Raw genomic sequence first — 16,856 nt, forward strand, 5'->3', positions numbered from 1 at the left:
AATGTAAGTTTGTGAAAATGGGAGGTACTTGCCATGTCCACTGAGTAGGTAGTAAGCCCCAGTGGTGGAGTAGTGACCAATGGGAGAGTGGTAGGATATGAAGGCTTAGGAGTAATCAGGTAACAGGAATGTAGGATGATGGTGGGCATGGTCTTTTCTTCAGAATTTATTCTAAGTATGATAGAAACATTGAAGGTGTTAGGCATGACTTAATTTAGGCTTGGCAAATAGATTACAGTGGAGGCTGAAAGGATAGCTCTAAAGCACCTAAAGGTGATTATTCATTCCTTCTTGTTAGAGATGATGGTGGCTTGGACAACAGTGAGAGAGACAGAGTGTGTGAGAAGAAACTGGGTTCAGGATGTATTTTGAAGATAGACCTGCCAGGTTTGCTGACTAACTAGATGAGGATGTTAGAGGGAAACTATAAGAATCACCTGATGATTCCTTCTGAGCAACTAAGTAAGCGGGATGCCATTCAAAGAGATGGGCAAGTCTCTGGGACAGTAGACCTGGGGGTAGGGGTGGGGCTGGGGAATTAAGAGTCAAGATCTAAGAAAAAGACTGTTAGACTTGAGGTGTCTGTTGGAACTCTGAGTGGAGGTGCCATGTGGACAGGTGGAGGTTTGAGTCTGAGGGTCAGCAGAGATCATGGTTGTGCTGCTTTCTATCTGTCTAACCTTTGGCAAATCACTGAGAAGCGCTTCCCTTTACCCTCAAAATGGGGATCAACTTACCCACTCAAGGACCTTTTGGGGAATACAAGTCCTGGGATGATTTAATATTTACATGAAAGGAGTATGGTGCAGTGAAAGTGCTCCATGGAGTGGAGAATTTATTAGGAGGTAAGCCACAGGTAAATTAACTTGGGGGAGAAAAATTTATCATTATAAACCTGTCTCCAGGGAACAAATGAGGAGGGGAATGCAGGCAAACTGGTAAGGTAATCACCATACTTCCCCCTGAATCTGGGGCTCCGTTTGGTTCCCTCGACTTCTCCCTTTTATTGACTACTTTTTTTCCTGTCAATGATTTAATTTGTTCATTTTTTCCCATATTGATATTCACTTGTTGCAGCAACATTTGTTGAAAAGGCATTCGTTTTTCCATTGAATGTTGTCTTAGCAACTTGTTAAAAAATTATGTGATTATTTTTGGGTTAACTTCTGTCCTCACTATTCTATTCCATTGTTCTGTAGGTCTATCCTTTCTTCAATGCCTCAGTGTCCTGATTATGGAAATTTTCTAGCAAGTTTGGAATAGGATAAGTTTACAGTGTGAGCCTTCAAACTTTATTCTTCTTTTTCAAATTGTTTAGTCTATTCTGTTCCTCTTGTCTTTCCTGTATAAATGTAGAATTATCTTGTTAATATCTATGAAAAAAGCTTGCTGGGATTTTGATCGGGATATTTTTCAAGTAATAGATCAAACTGGGAAAAACTGACACCAGCACACTATTGAGGCCGTCAATCCATGAACACAATATGTCTCTACGTGTATTTGAATCTTCTTTTATTTCTTTCATCTGTGTTGTGTAGTTTTCAGTGTATATCTTCTGCATATATTTTGTTGTTTATATCTAAGTATTTTATTTATTTAGTGCTATTATAAATGACATTTTTTAAAAAAACAAATTTCAATTGTTCTTTGCTGGAATATAGGAGTACTTTTGTATTCTGATCTTGTATTTTGCAACATTTCCACTCACTTATTAGTTCTAGGAGTTTTTTGTGCATTTGTTGGGATTTTTTAATGCAGAATATTATACCCTGTGAAGAGAGACATTCCTATTTTTTACTTTTCAACAAGTATATCTTTATTTTTCTTGTCTTGTTGCACTAGCTAGGACTTCAATATTATGTATCATAGAGTGGTGAGAGAGGGTATTTTTGTCTCATTCCTTACCTTAGGGAAAAGCATTCAGTCTTTCATTATTAAGAATGATGCTAGCTGTGGTGGGGGGGGGTTGTTTTTTTAATATAAATTGTTTTTATTAGGCTAAGAAAATTCTCTTCTTAGTTTCTGTAAGTTTTTATCATGAATAAATGGTAAATACTATTGAAAGATTTTTATGCACCTATTGAGATGATCATATGGTTTTCTTATTTATTATGCTAATCTAGTGAAATTATGATTGATTTTTCCATTGTTCAAACAGGTTTGCTTTCCTGAAGTGAATCTCACTTGGTTGTGATGTATTATTCTTTCCATATATTGCTGTAATTGTTTATGTAACCTTGTATTCATTATTTTTGCAGATATATGCATATAGATAGATAGATAGATAAATTACTTCTTGATGGTTTTCTGTTGTAATTGTGTTACTTTTCTTTGTCAGGCTTTGGTATTGGAGTGCACTGGCCTCATGAAATGAATTGGAAAGTCTGCCTTAATTTTCTGGAAGAGCTTTGTAAAATCAGAATGATTTCTTCCTTATATGTTTGGTTGGATTCACCAGTGAAGCAATCTGGGCCTGGCATTTTGTTTCTATTCTATGGTGAATTTTAATAATTTCAATTTCTTTAATAGATGCAGAATTCTTACATCCTCTATTTTTCTTGTGAGTTTTGGTAGTTTATGTCTCTCAAGAAATTAGTCCATTTCACCTAAGTTGTTGAATTTATGAGGGTACAGTTCTTAGTATTCTCTTATCACCCTTTTAATGTCCATGGGATCAGTATTGATGTCCCTTGTTTCATTCATTATTGGTAATTTTTGTCTTCTATCTTTGTTTTTGGCCAATGTGAATAGAGGTTTATCATCTTTCCGGAAGAAACAAGTAAAAGAGTTGAAAATGGTTGTGTCTGGGTGTTGAAATCTATTGTGAGGCAGGGAATACTCTATCTGGTCATAAGTCTTTTTTTTTTTTTTTAATTTTTTTTATTTTTATTTATTTATTTTTTTGCTGTACGCGGGCTTCTCACTGTTGTGGCCTCTCCCGTTGCGGAGCACAGGCTCCGGACACGCAGGCTCAGCGGCCATGGCTCACGGACCCAGCCGCTCCACGGCATGTGGGATCTTCCCGGACCGGGGCACGAACCCGCGTCCCCTACATCCGCAGGCGGACTCTCAACCACTGCGCCACCAGGGAAGTCCCTGGTCATAAGTCTTTTAGAACCATTTGAATTTTAAAGTTACTCTTCTCTCTCTTATTCTTACATCCTTAGGTGTACAATGTATTGATCCGATATATTTATTTTGCAGTGTGATTGCCATAGTAGTGTTAATTAACACCTCATCACATCACACAATTATCATTTCTTCTAGTAGTAGAAAAATTAAGATCTAATCTCTCAGCAGTGTAATGTTTATAATACAGCTCTGTGTTCATAATCACTGTACTGTGTATTATATCTCCAACTTATTTATTTACTAGTTGTAAATATTATGTACCTTTAAACATCATATCTTCCATTCCTCAACCCCTGGTAACCACAATTTCACTTTCTGTTTTTTTGACTTTGGTGTTTTTAGAATTAAGATACATGATATATCATACAGTATTTGTCTTTCTCTGTCTCTTTTTCACTTACACTCGTGTCCTCAAGGTTCATCCATGTTGCTGCAAATAGTGGAATTTCCTTTTTCCTCATGGCTGAAGTGGATTCCACTGTACCTACATACCACATCTTCCTCATTCATCTGTTAATGAACACTTCTTCAGTTGTTTCAGTATGTTGGCTATTGTGAATAGTGAAGCAATAAACACAGGAGTGCATATATTTCTTCAATAACCTGTTTCATTTCTTTTAAATATACACCTGGAAGTATGATTGCCAGATTATATGGCAGTTCTGTTTTTCATATTTTCAGGAACCTCTACTGTTTTCTATAGTTGGCTACACCAGTTTACATTCTCACTAATGATGCACGAGTGTTCCCTTTTCTCCACATCCTCGCCAACACTTTTTATTTGTTGTCTCTTTGATAATAGCCATTCTGAAAGATGTAAGGTGATATCTCATTGTACTTTTGGCTTGCATTTCCTGATGATTAGTGATGTGGAGCATCTTTTTTTGGTGTCTATTGGCCATTTGTATGTCTTCTTTGGAAAAATGTTTATTTAGGTCCTCTACTCATTTTTAAATTCAGGTTTTTTTAATGTTGAGTTTTATGAGTTCTTTGTATATTTTTTATATTAACCCTTTATCATATATATAATTTGCAAATAACTTCTCCTATTCAGTAGACTGACTTTTTTGTTGATATCTCCTTCACTGTACAAAGCTTTTTAGTTTGATGTTGTCCTAAATGTTTATTCTACTTTTTTCCCCTTGCCTGAGGAGAGAGATGGAAAAAGAATATTGCTAAAAGTGATGTCAACCAGCTTACTATTTATGCTTTCTTCTAGGAGTTTTATGACTGCAGTTCTTATATTTATGTAATTAATTCATTTTAAGTTTATTTTTGTATACACTATAAGAAAATGATCTAGTTTCATTCTTTTGCATGTAGCTCTCAAGTTTTCCCAACACCATTTTTGAAGAGGTTCTCTTATCCGTATTGTATATTCTTGCTTTCTTTGTCATAGATTAATTGACTGTAGGAGCGTGGGTTTATTTCTGGGGCTCTGTACTCTGTTCCATTGATGTATGTGTCTGTTTCTGAGCCACTACCAGACTGCTTTGATTATTATTTCTTTGTAGTCTAGTTTGAAATTAAGGAGTGTAATACCTGCAGCTTGGTTCTTCTTTCTCAAGATTGCTTTGGGTATTCAGGGTCTTTTTTGTTTCCATACAAATTTTAGAATTATTTTTTCTAGTTCTGTGAAAAATGTCATTGGGTATTTGATAGGGATTGCATTGAATCTGTAGGTTGCTTTAGGTAGTATGGATGTTTTAACAATATTTATTCTTCCAATCCCTGATCATAACTTTCCATTTATTTGTGTTGTATTCAACTTTTTTCATCCAAGTTTTCTAGCTTTCAGAGGACATGTCTTTCACCTCCTTGGTTAGGTTTATTCCTAGGTATTTCATTTTTTTAATGAACATATAAATGGGTTTTCTTCATTTCTCTTTCTGATAGATTGTTGTTATTGTACAGAAATGCAACCTTTCTCTGTATGTTAATTTTGTATTCTTTAATTTTACTGAATTCATTTATTAGTTCTAATAGTTTTTTTCTGTAGAGTCTTTAGGGTTTATATATATATATAATCATGTTATCTGCCAATAGTGATAGTTTTGTTTCTTCCTTTTCAATTTGAATTCCTTCTATTTGCTTTTACCCTCTGATTGCTATGGCTGTGACATAGAATACTATTTTGAATAAAAGTGGTGAGAGTGGGCATTCTTGTCTTATTCCTGATTATAGAGGGAAAGCTTTCCTCTTTTCATTATTGAGTATTATGTCGGCTATGGGTTTGTCATATATGGCCTTTATTATGTTGAGGCTCCCTCTGTATTCACTTTGTGGCAAGTTTTTATTATAAATACATGTTGAATTTTCTCAAATGCTTTTTCTGCATCTATTGAGATTATTGTGATGATTTTTAACCTTTGTTTTGTTAATGTGGTATACCACATTGATTGATTTGTAGATATTGAACCATCCTTGCATCCCTGGAATTAATCCCGCTCGATCATTCTGTATTATCTTATAATATGTTTTTGTTTTGTTTGATAATATTTGTTGAGGATTTTTGCATTTGTGTTCATCAGGGATATTGGCCTGTGATATCTTTTTTTGTGGTGTTTCTGTCTGTTTTTGGTATCAGGGTGATGTTGACCCTGTAGAATGAGTTTGTAAGCATTCCTTCCTCTTTAATTTTTTGAAATGGTTTGAGAAGGACTGGTATTAGCTTTTCTTTAAATGCTTGGTAGAATACCCTTGTGAAGCTGTTTGGTCCTGGACATTTGTTTCTGGGAGTTTTTGGATCACTGATTTAATTTCATTACTAATAATTGGTCTATTCATGTTTTCATTTCTTTCCTGTTTCGGTCTTGGAAGATGGCATGTTTCTAAAAAGTTACCCTTTTCTTCTAGTTTGTGTAATTTGTTGGCATATAATTGTTTGTAGTAGGCTTTTATGATTGTAAGTATTTCTATGGTAAGTTTGTAACTTCTCTTTTATTTATTTTGCCACTCTCTTTTCCTGATGAGTCTGTATAAAGTCTAATCAATTTTGTTTATCTTTTCAAAGAACTAGTTCTTAGTTTCATTGATCTTCCTATATTTTGGTCTCTATTTCTTTTCTTTTTTTAATTGGAGTATAGTTGCTTTTCAATATTGTCTTAGCTTCTTCTGTACAAAGAAATTGAATTGAATCAGCTATATGTATACATATATCCCCTTTTATTTCTGCTCTGATCTTCATTATTTCCTTCTTTCTACTAACTTTGGATTTTGCTTGTTTTCCTTTACCTAGTTTGTTTAGGTGGAAAATTGGATTGTTTATTTGAGACTTTTCTTGTTTCCTAAGATAGGCCTGTATTGCTATGAACTTCCCTCCTAAAACTGCTTTTGCTGCATCCCACAGATTTTAGAAAGTCGTGTTTCATTTTTATTTGTCGCAAGGTATTTTTGGATATCCTCTTTGATTTCTTCATTGACCTATTGGTTGTTTAATAACATGTTGTTTAGGATCCATGTGTTTATGTTTTTTCCAGATTTCTTTTTGTAATTGATTTCTAGTTTCATACTGTTGTGGTCAGAAAAGATGCTTAATATGATTTCAATTTTATTAAATTTATTGAGACTTGTTTTGTGACCTAAAATGTGATCTATCCTGGGGAATGGTCCTTCTGCACTTGAAAAGATTGTGTATTCTGCAGTTTTTGGATGGAATGGTCTGTATATATTTCTAAAGAAATCTGGTCTATTTTGTCTTTTAAGGCCTTTGTTTCCTTATTGATATTTTGTCTGGATGATCAGTCCATTGATACAAATGTGGTGTTAAAGTCCACTGCTATCATTGTATTACTGTCAATTTTTGCCTTTACACCTGTTAATATTTTCTTTCTATATTTAATGCTCCTATGATTAGTGAATACATTTTTACAAAGTTTATATCCACTTCTTGGATTGACCCTTTTATCATTATTTACTGCCCTCTTTTTCTTTTGCTACATTCATAGTTTTAGTATCTATTTTGTCTGATATGACTATTCCAGCTTTCTTTTAACTTCCATTTAATTGGAATATCTTTTGGCATCTTTCACTTTGTCTGTGCATGTTTAAGATCTGACGTAAGTCTTGTAGCAGCATATAGATGGGTCTTGTTTGTTTATACATTCATCCACCATATTTTTTATTGGAACATTTAGTCCATTTATATTTGGTTTTTTTTTAGGCCATACCATGTGGCTTGTGAGATCTTAGCTCCTTGACCAGGGATTGAACTCTGGTCCTCAGCAGTGAGAGCATGGAGTCCTAACCATTGGACAAACAAGGAATTCCTTAGTCCATTTATATTGAAAGTGATTGTTGATAGATATGAACTTATGGCTATTAAAAAAAAGTTTTGTGATTTTTTTGGTAATTTTCCTCTTCTTTTAGTGTTTTCCCTTGTGGTTTGGTAATTTTTTTTTTTTTTTAGTGTTATAGTTTGATTGTTTCTCTTTATTTTTTGTGTCTCTATTGTAGGTCTTTGGTTTGTGGTTACTGTGAGGTTCATACATATAAATCTCTCTCTCTCTCTCTCTCTCTCTATATATATATATATATGCACACACACATACATGTACAGTTATATATACCTATATATATATAGTTATAGTTACATATATTAGTTTACCTTAGCAGATAGTCACTTGAGTTCAAAGATATTCTAAAAACAGTACATTTTTACTCCCTTATCCCATGCTTTTTATGTAATAGATGTTATATTTTACATCTTTTAACTTAAAGTAGTTATAGTTTCTTTTACACTTTTGTCTTTGAACCTTTGCACTAGCATTTTAAGTGCCTGATCCACTGACTTTATTATATATTTTCCTTTACCAGTGAAATTTTTTTCTTTTGTACATTTTCACATATCTATTTATTGTCTTTTCTTTTCCACTTAAAGAAGATACTTAACATTTCTGATAAGGCCTAGTTAGTGGTGATGAACTCCTTTAATTTTGCTTTTGTGGGAAATACTTTATCTTTCCTTCAAGTCTCAGTGATAACCTTGCTGAATAGAGTAGTCTTTATTGTAGAGTTTTTCCTTTCAGCACTTTAAATACATCATACATCTCCATCTGGCCTGGTTCTTTCTGAAAAATCAGCTGATAGCCTCATCAGTTTTTCCTTGCATGTGACTAGTTCTGTTTCTCTGGCTACCTTTAAAATTCTTCCTTTAACTTTTGCCATTTTAATTATGATATGTCTTGGTGTGGATCTCTTTGGGTTCATTATGTTTGGGACTAGCAGGACAGGAACGAAAAACATCCATTAGAAGAGATGCTGCCTAAAATCATAATAAGTTCAAACACAACCAAAAACACACCACTGGACATGGTCCTGCCCACCAGAAAGAAAAGATCCAACCTCATCCACCAGAACACAGGCATCAGTCCCCTCCACCAGGAAGCCTACACAACCCACTGAACCAAACTTACCCACTGGGGGAAGACAGCAAAAGCAATGGGAACTACGAAACTGCAGTCTGCGAAAAGGAGACCCCAAACACAGTAAGTTAAGCAAAATGAGAAGACAGAGAAATACACAGCAGATGAAGGAGCAAGGCAAAAACTCACCAGACCAAACAAATGAGGAAATAGACAGTCTACCTGAAAAAGAATTTAGAGTGATGATAGTAAAGATGATCCAAAATCTTGGAAACAGAATGGAAAAAATACAACAAATGTTTAATGAAGACCTAGAAGAACTAAAGAGCAAACAACCAATGATGAACAACACAATAAATGAAATTTAAAATTCTCTAGAAAGAATCAATACCAGAATAACTGAGGCAGAAAACAGAGAAGTGACCTGGAAGATAAAATAATGGAAATAACTACCACAGAGCAGAATAAAGAAAAAAGAAGGAAAAAAATTGAGGACAATCACAGAGACCTCTGTGACAACATTGAATGCACTAACATTCAAATTATAGTGGTCTCAGAATAAGACGAGAAAAGAAAAGGGACTGAGAAAATATTTGAAATGATTATAGTTCAAAATTTCCTAATGTGGTTGAGGAAATCATTAATCAAGTCCAGGAATGGCAGAGAGCCCCATACAGGATAAATATAAGGATAAACACGCCAAGACACATATTAATCAAACTACCAAAATTAAATACAAAGAAAAAATATTAAAAGCAGCAAGGGAAAAGCAACAACTAACATACAAGGGAATCCCCATAAGGTTAAAAGCTTATCTTTCAGCAGAAACTCTGCAAGCCAGAAGGGAGTGGCAGGACATATTTAAAGTGATGAAACGGAAAAACCTACAACCATCATTACTCTACCCAGCAAGGATCTCATTCAGATTCAATGGAGAAATTAAAATCTTTACAGACAAGCAAAAGCTAAGAGAACTCAGCACCACCAAACCAGCTCTACAACAAATGCTAATGGAATTTCTCTAGGCAGGAAACACAAGAGAAGGAAAAGATTTACAATAACAAATCCAAAACAATTAAGAAAATGGTAATAGGAACATACATATTGATAATTACCTTAAATGTAAATAGATTAAATGCTCCAACCAAAAGACACAATCTCACTGAGTGGATACAAACACAAGACCCATATATATGCTGTCTACAAGAGACCCACTTCAGACCTAGAGACACATACAGTCTGAAATTGAGGTGATGGAAAAAGATATTCCATGCAAGTGGAAATCAAAAGAAAGCTGGAGTAGCAATTCTCATAACAGACAAAATAGACTTTAAAATAAAGACTATTACAAGAGACAAAGAAGGACACTACATAATGATCAAGGTATCAACCAAGAAGAAGATATAACAATTGTAAATATTTATGCACCCAACAAAGGAGCACCTCAATACATAAGGCAAATGCTAACAGCCATAAAAGGGGAAATCGACAGTAACACAATCATAGTAGGAAACTTTAACACCCCACTTTCACCAATGGACAGATCAACTAAAATGAAAATAAATAAGGAAACACAAGCTCTAAATGATACATTAAAAAAGATGGACTTAATTGATATTTATAGGACATTCCATCGAAAAGCAACAGAATACACTTTCTTCTCAAGTGCTCAAGGAACATTCTCCAGGATAGATCATATCTTGGGTCACAAATCAAGCCATGATAAATTTAAGAAAAGTGAAATTGTATCAAGTATCTTTTCAGACCACAACACTGTGAGACTAGATATCAATTACAGGAAAAAATCTGTAAAAAACCCCACAAACACATGGAGGCTGAACAATACACTACTAAATAACCAAGAGATCACTGAAGAAATCAAAAAGGAAATCAAAAAATACCTAGAAACAAATGACAATGAAAACACGATGACCCAAAACCTATGGGATGTAGAAAAAGCAGTTCTAAGAGGTAAGTTTATAGCAGTACAATCCTACCTTAAGAAACAAGAAACAGCTCAAATAAACAACCTAACCTTACACCTAAAGCAATTAGAGAAAGAAGAACAGAAAAACCCCCAAGTTAGCAGAAGGAAAGAAATCATAAAGATCAGATCAGAAATAAATGAAAAAGAAATGAAGGAAACGATAGGAAAGATCAGTAAAACTAAAAGCTGGTTCTTTGAGAAGATAAACAAAATTGATAAACCATTAGTCAGACTCATCAAGAAAAAAAGTGAGAAGACTCAAATCAATAGAATTAGAAATGAAAAAGGAGAAGTAACAACTGACACTGAAGAAATACAAAGGATCATGAGAGATTACTGCAAGCAACTGTATGCCAATAAAATGGAAAACCTGGTAGAAATGGACAAATTCTTAGAAAAGCGCAATGTCCTGAGACTGAACCAGGAAGGAATAGAAAACATAAACAGACCAGTCACAAGCACTGAAATTGAAACTCTGATTAAAAATCTTCCAAAAGGGACTTCCCTGATGGCACAGTGGTTAAGAATCTGCCTGCCAATGTAGGGGACACGGGTTCGAGCCATGGTCCAGGAAGATCCCACATGTCACGGAGCAGCTAAGCCCATGTGCCACAGCTGCTGAGCCTGTGTTCTAGAGCCCGTGAGCCCTGGCTGCTGAGCCCATGTGCCACAACTGCTGAGGCCTAAGTGCCTAGAGTTCGTGCTCCACAGCAGGAGAGGCCACTGCAGTGAGAGGCCTGTGCACTGCAGTGAAGAGTGGCCCCCACTCGCCGCAACCAGAGAAAACCCACGCAGCAACAAAGACCAAATGCAGCCAAAAAATAATTAATTAATTAATTAAAAAACAATCTTCCAACAAACAAAAGCCCAGGACCAGATGGCTTCACAGGTGAATTCTATCAAATATTTACAGAAGAGATAACACCTATCCTTCTCAAACTCTTCCAAAATATAGCAGAGAGAGAAACACTCCCAAACTCATCCATGAGGCCACCATCACCCTGATACCAAAACCAGACAAAGATGTCACAAGAAAAGAAAACTGCAGGCCAGTATCACTGAAGAACATAGATTCAAGAATCCTCAACAAAACACTAGCAACTAGAATCCAAGAGCACATTAAAAGGATCATACACCATGATCAAGTGGGGTTTATCCCAGGAATGCAAGGATTCTTCAATATATGCAAATCAATCAATGTGATAAACCATATTAACAAACTGAAGGAGAAAAAACATATGATCATCTCAATAGATGCAGAAAAATCTTTTGACAAAATTCAACACCCATTTATGATTAAAAACCCTCCAGAAAGTAGGCATAGAGGGAACTTACCTCAACATAATAAACGCCATAGATGACAAACACACAGCCAACATTGTTCTCAATGGTGAAAACCGGAAACCATTTCCACTAAGATCAGGAAAAAGACAAGATTTGCCCACTCTCACCACTATTATTCAAAATAGTTTTGGAAATTTTAGCCACAGCAATCAGAGAAGAAAAAGAAATAAAACGGATCCAAATCGGAAAAGAAGAACTAAAGCTGTCATTGTTTGCTGATGACATGATAATATACATAGAGAATCCTGAAGATAATACCAGAAAACTACTACAGCTAATCAATGAATTTGGTAAAGTAGCAGGATACAAAATTAATGCTCAGAAATCTCTTGCATTTCTACACACTAATGATGAAAAATCTGAAAGAGAAATTAAGGAAACACTCCCATTTACCATTGCAACAAAAAGAATAAAATACCTGGGAATAAACTTACCTAAGGAGATAAAAGACCTGTATGCAGAAGACTATGACACTGATGAAAGAAATTAAAAATGATACAAACACATGGAGAGATATACCATGTTCTTGGATTGGAAGAATCAAATTGTGAAAATGACTATACCACCCAAAGCAATCTACAGATTCATTGCAATCCCTATCAAATTACCAATGGCATTTTTCACAGAACTAGAACAAAAAATTTCACAATTTGTATGGAAACACAAAAGTCCCTGAATAGCCAAAGCAATCTTGAGAAAGAAAAATGAAGCTGGAGCAATCAGGCTCCCTGACTTAAGACTATACTACAAAGCTACTGTAATCAAGAGAGTATGGTACTGGCACAAAACAGGAATATAGATCAATGGAATAGGATAGAAAGCCCAGAGATAAGCCCACACACATATGGTCACCTTATCTTTGACAAAGGAGGCAGGAATATACAATGGAGAAAAGACAGCCTCTTCAATAAGTGGTGCTAGGAAAACTGGACAGCTACATGTAAAAGAATGAAATTAGACCACTCCTTAACACCATACACAAAAATAAAGTCAAAATGGATTAAAGCCCTAAAGATAAGGCCAGACACTATAAAACTCTTAGAGGAAAATGTAGGCAGAACACTCTATGACATAAATCACAGCAAGATCCTTCTTGACCCATCTCCAAGAGAAATGGAAATAAAAACAAAAATAAGCAAATGGGACCTAATGAAACTTAAAAGATTTTGCACAGCAAAAGAGACGATAAACAAGACAAAAAGACAAACCCTTAGAATGGAAGAAAATATTTGCTAATGAAGCATCTGACAAAGGATTAATCTCCAAAATATACAAACAGCTCATGCAGCTCAATATCAAAAAAACAAACAACCCAATCCAAAAATGGGCAGAAGACCTAAATAGACATTTCTCCAAAGAAGATATACAGATTGTCAACAAGCACATAGAACAATGCTCAACATCATTAATCATTAGAGAAATGCAAATCAAAACTGCAATGAGATATCATCTCACACCAGTCAGATTGGCCATCCTCAAAAAATCTACAAACAATAAATGCTGGAGAGGGTGTGGAGAAAAAGGAACCCTCTTGCACTGTTGGTGGGAATGTAAATTGATACAGCCACTATGGAGAACAGTATGGAGGTTCCTCAAAAAACTAAAAATAGCACTAACATATGACCCAGCAATCCCACTACTGGGCATATACCCTGAGAAAACCATAATTCAAAAAGAGTCATGTACCACAATGTCCATTGCAGCTCTATTTACAATAGCCAGGACATGGAAGCAACCTAAGTGTCCATCAGCAGATGAATGGATAAAGATGTGGCACATATGTACAATGGAATATTACTCAACCATAAAAAGAAATGAAATTGAGTTATTTGTAGGGAGGTGGATGGACCTAGAGACTGTGATACAGAATGAAGTAAGTCAGAAAGAGAAAAACAAATACCATATGCTAACACACACACATATATATATAGAATCTAAAAACGAAAATAAAGGTTCTGAAGAACCAAGGAGCAGAACAGGATAAAGACACAGACATAGAGAATGGACTTGAGGACACGGGGAGGGGGAAGGGTAAGCTGGGATGAAGTGAGAAGTGGCATGGACATATATTCACTACCAAGTGAAAAATAGATAGCTAGTGGGAAGCAGCCGCATAGCACAGGGAGATCAGCTCGGGGCTTGTGACCACCTAGAGGGGTGGGATAGGGAGGGTAGGAGGGAGATGCAAGAGGGAGGAGATATGGGGATATATGTATATGTATAGCTGATTCATTTTGTTATACAGCAGAAACTAACACACACACACCATTGTAAAGTAATTATACTCCAATAAAAATGTTAAAAAATACCAATTTAATCATCTGTTCTACTGTGTCATTTAAAGCTTGTGTTTCCTTATTTATTTTCTGTCTGGATTATCTGTCCATTGGTGAAAGTGAGGTGTTAATGTCCCCCCCTATTATTGTGTTACTGTCGATTTCCTCTTTTATAGCTGTTAGCATTTGCTTTATGTATTGAGGTACTCCTATGTTGGGTGCATATATATTTATAATTGTTATATCTTCTTCTTGGATTGATCCTTTTTCATTATGTAGTGTCCTTCCTTTTCTCTTGTAACATTCTTCATTTTAAAGTCTATTTTATCTGAAATGAGTATTTCTAATCCAGCTTTCTTTTGATTTCCATCTACATGAAATATTTTTTCCATCTTCTCACTTTCAGTCTGTATTTGTTCCTAGGTCTGAAGTTGCTGTCTTGTAGACAGCATATAGTCTTGTTTTTATATCCATTCAGCTAGCCTATGTCTTTTGGTTGGAGCATTTAATCCATTCATATTTAAGGTAATTATCAATATGCATGTTTCTATTACCATTTTCTTAATTGTTTTGGGTTTGTTTTTGTAGGTCCTTTTCTTCTCTTGTGTTTCCCGCCTATAGAAATTCCTTTAGCATTTGTTGTAGAGCTGGTTTGGTGGCTTTAGCTTTTGCTTGTCTGTAAAGCTTTTGATTTCTTTGTCAAATCTGAATGAGATCCTTGCCGGGTACAGTAATCTTGGTTGTAGGTTCTTCCCTTTCATCACTTTAAATATATCGTGCCACTCCCTTCTGGCTTGTAGAGTTTCTGCTGAGAAATGAGCTGTTAACTTTATGGGAGTTCCCTTGTATGTTATTTGTTGCTTTTCCCATGTTGATTTTAAGAATTTCTCTTTCTCTTTAAGTTTTGTCAGTTTGATTACTGTGTGTCTCAGTGTGTTTCTCCTTGGGTTTATTCTACCTGGGTCTCTCTGCATTTTCTGGACTTGAGTGACTATTTCCTTTCCCATGTTAGGAAGTTTTCAACTATAATCTCTTCAAATATTTTCTCTGGTCCTTTCTCTCTCTCTTCTCCTTCTGGGATCCGTATAATGTGAATGTTGTTGTGTTTAATGTTGTCCCAGAGGTCTCTTAAGCTGTCTTCATTTCTTTTCATTCTTTCTTCTTTTTTCTGTTCTGTGGCTGTGAATTCTATGATTCAGTCTTCCAGGTCACTTATCCTTTCTTCTGCCTCAGTTATTCTGCCATTGATTCCTTCTAGTGTATTTTTCATTTCAGTTATTGTATTGTTCATCTCTGTTTGTTTGTTCTTTAATCCTTCTAGGTGTTTGTTCTTTAATTCTTTTAGATCTTTGTTAAACATTTCTTGCATCTTCTTGATCTTTGCCTCCATCTCTTTTCTGAGGTCCTGGATCATCTTCACTATCATTATTCTGAATTCTTTTTCTGGAAGGTTGCTTATCTCCACTTCATTTAGTTTTTCTGGGCTTTTATCTTGTTCCTTCATCTGGTACATAGTCCTCTGCCTTTTCATTTTGTTTATCTTTCTGTGAATATGGTTTTCATTCCACAGGCTGCAGGATTGCAGTTCTTGTTTCTACTGTCTGCTCTCTGGTGGATGAGGCTATCTAAGAGGTTTGTGCAAGCTTCTTGATGGGAGGGACTGGTGGTGGGTAGAGCTGGGTGTCGCTCTGGTAGACAGAGCTCAGTAAAACTTTAATCCACTTTTCTGCTGATGGGAGGGGCTGAGTTCCCTCCCTCTTGGTTGTTTGGCCTGAGGCAACCCAGCACTGGAGCCCACAGGCTCCTCGGTGGGGCTAATGGCAGACTCCAAGAGGGCTCACACCAAGGAGTACTTCCCAGAACTGCTGCCAGTGTCCTTGTCCCTGTGGTGAGCCACAGCCACCCCCCACCTCTGCAGGAGACCCTCCAACACTAGCAGGTAAGTCTGGTTCAGTCTCCTATGGGGTCACTGCTCCTTCCCCTTGGGTCCTGGTGCACACACTACTTTGTGTGTGCCATCCAAGAGTGGAGTCTCTGTTTCCTCCAGTCCTGTCAAAGTCCTGCAATCAAATCCCACTAGCCTTCAAAATCTGATTCTCTGGGAATTCCTCCTCCTATTGCTGGACCCACAGGTTGGGAAGCCTGACGTGGGGCTCAGAACCTTCACTCCAGTGGGTGGACTTCTGTGGTATAATTTTTCTCCAGTTTGTGAGTCACCCACTCAGCCGTTATGAGATTTGATTTTAATGTGATTCTGTCCCTCCTACCAACTCACTGCATCTTCTGCTTTTATAATAACCTATAATGGAAAATAACCTGAAAAAAATATGTATAAAACCGAATCACTTTGCTATACTCCTGAAACTAACACAATGTTGAAAATCAACTATACTTTAATTGAAAAAAAGTTAAAAAAACACACAAAATATAAATCTTTAATGTTCTCACCATAACAACAAAATTGTAAATATGTGAGGTGCGTGATTTGTTGACTTACCTTATTGAGGTAAACATTTTGCAATATATATGTGTATCAAATTATCATATTGTACACATTAAATACACACAATGTTATATGTCAATTATATCTCAATAATGCTTGAGGGCTTCCCTGGTGGCGCAGTGGTTGGGAGTCCGCCTGCCGATGCAGGGGACGCGGGTTCGTGCCCCGGTCCGGGAGGATCCCACATGCTGTGGAGTGGCTGGGCCCGTGAGCCATGGCCGCTGAGCCTGTGCGTCCGGAGCCTGTGTTCC

This window comes from Orcinus orca, chromosome 3, assembly GCF_937001465.1.
Source record: "Orcinus orca chromosome 3, mOrcOrc1.1, whole genome shotgun sequence".
NCBI classification, from domain to species: domain Eukaryota; kingdom Metazoa; phylum Chordata; class Mammalia; order Artiodactyla; family Delphinidae; genus Orcinus; species Orcinus orca.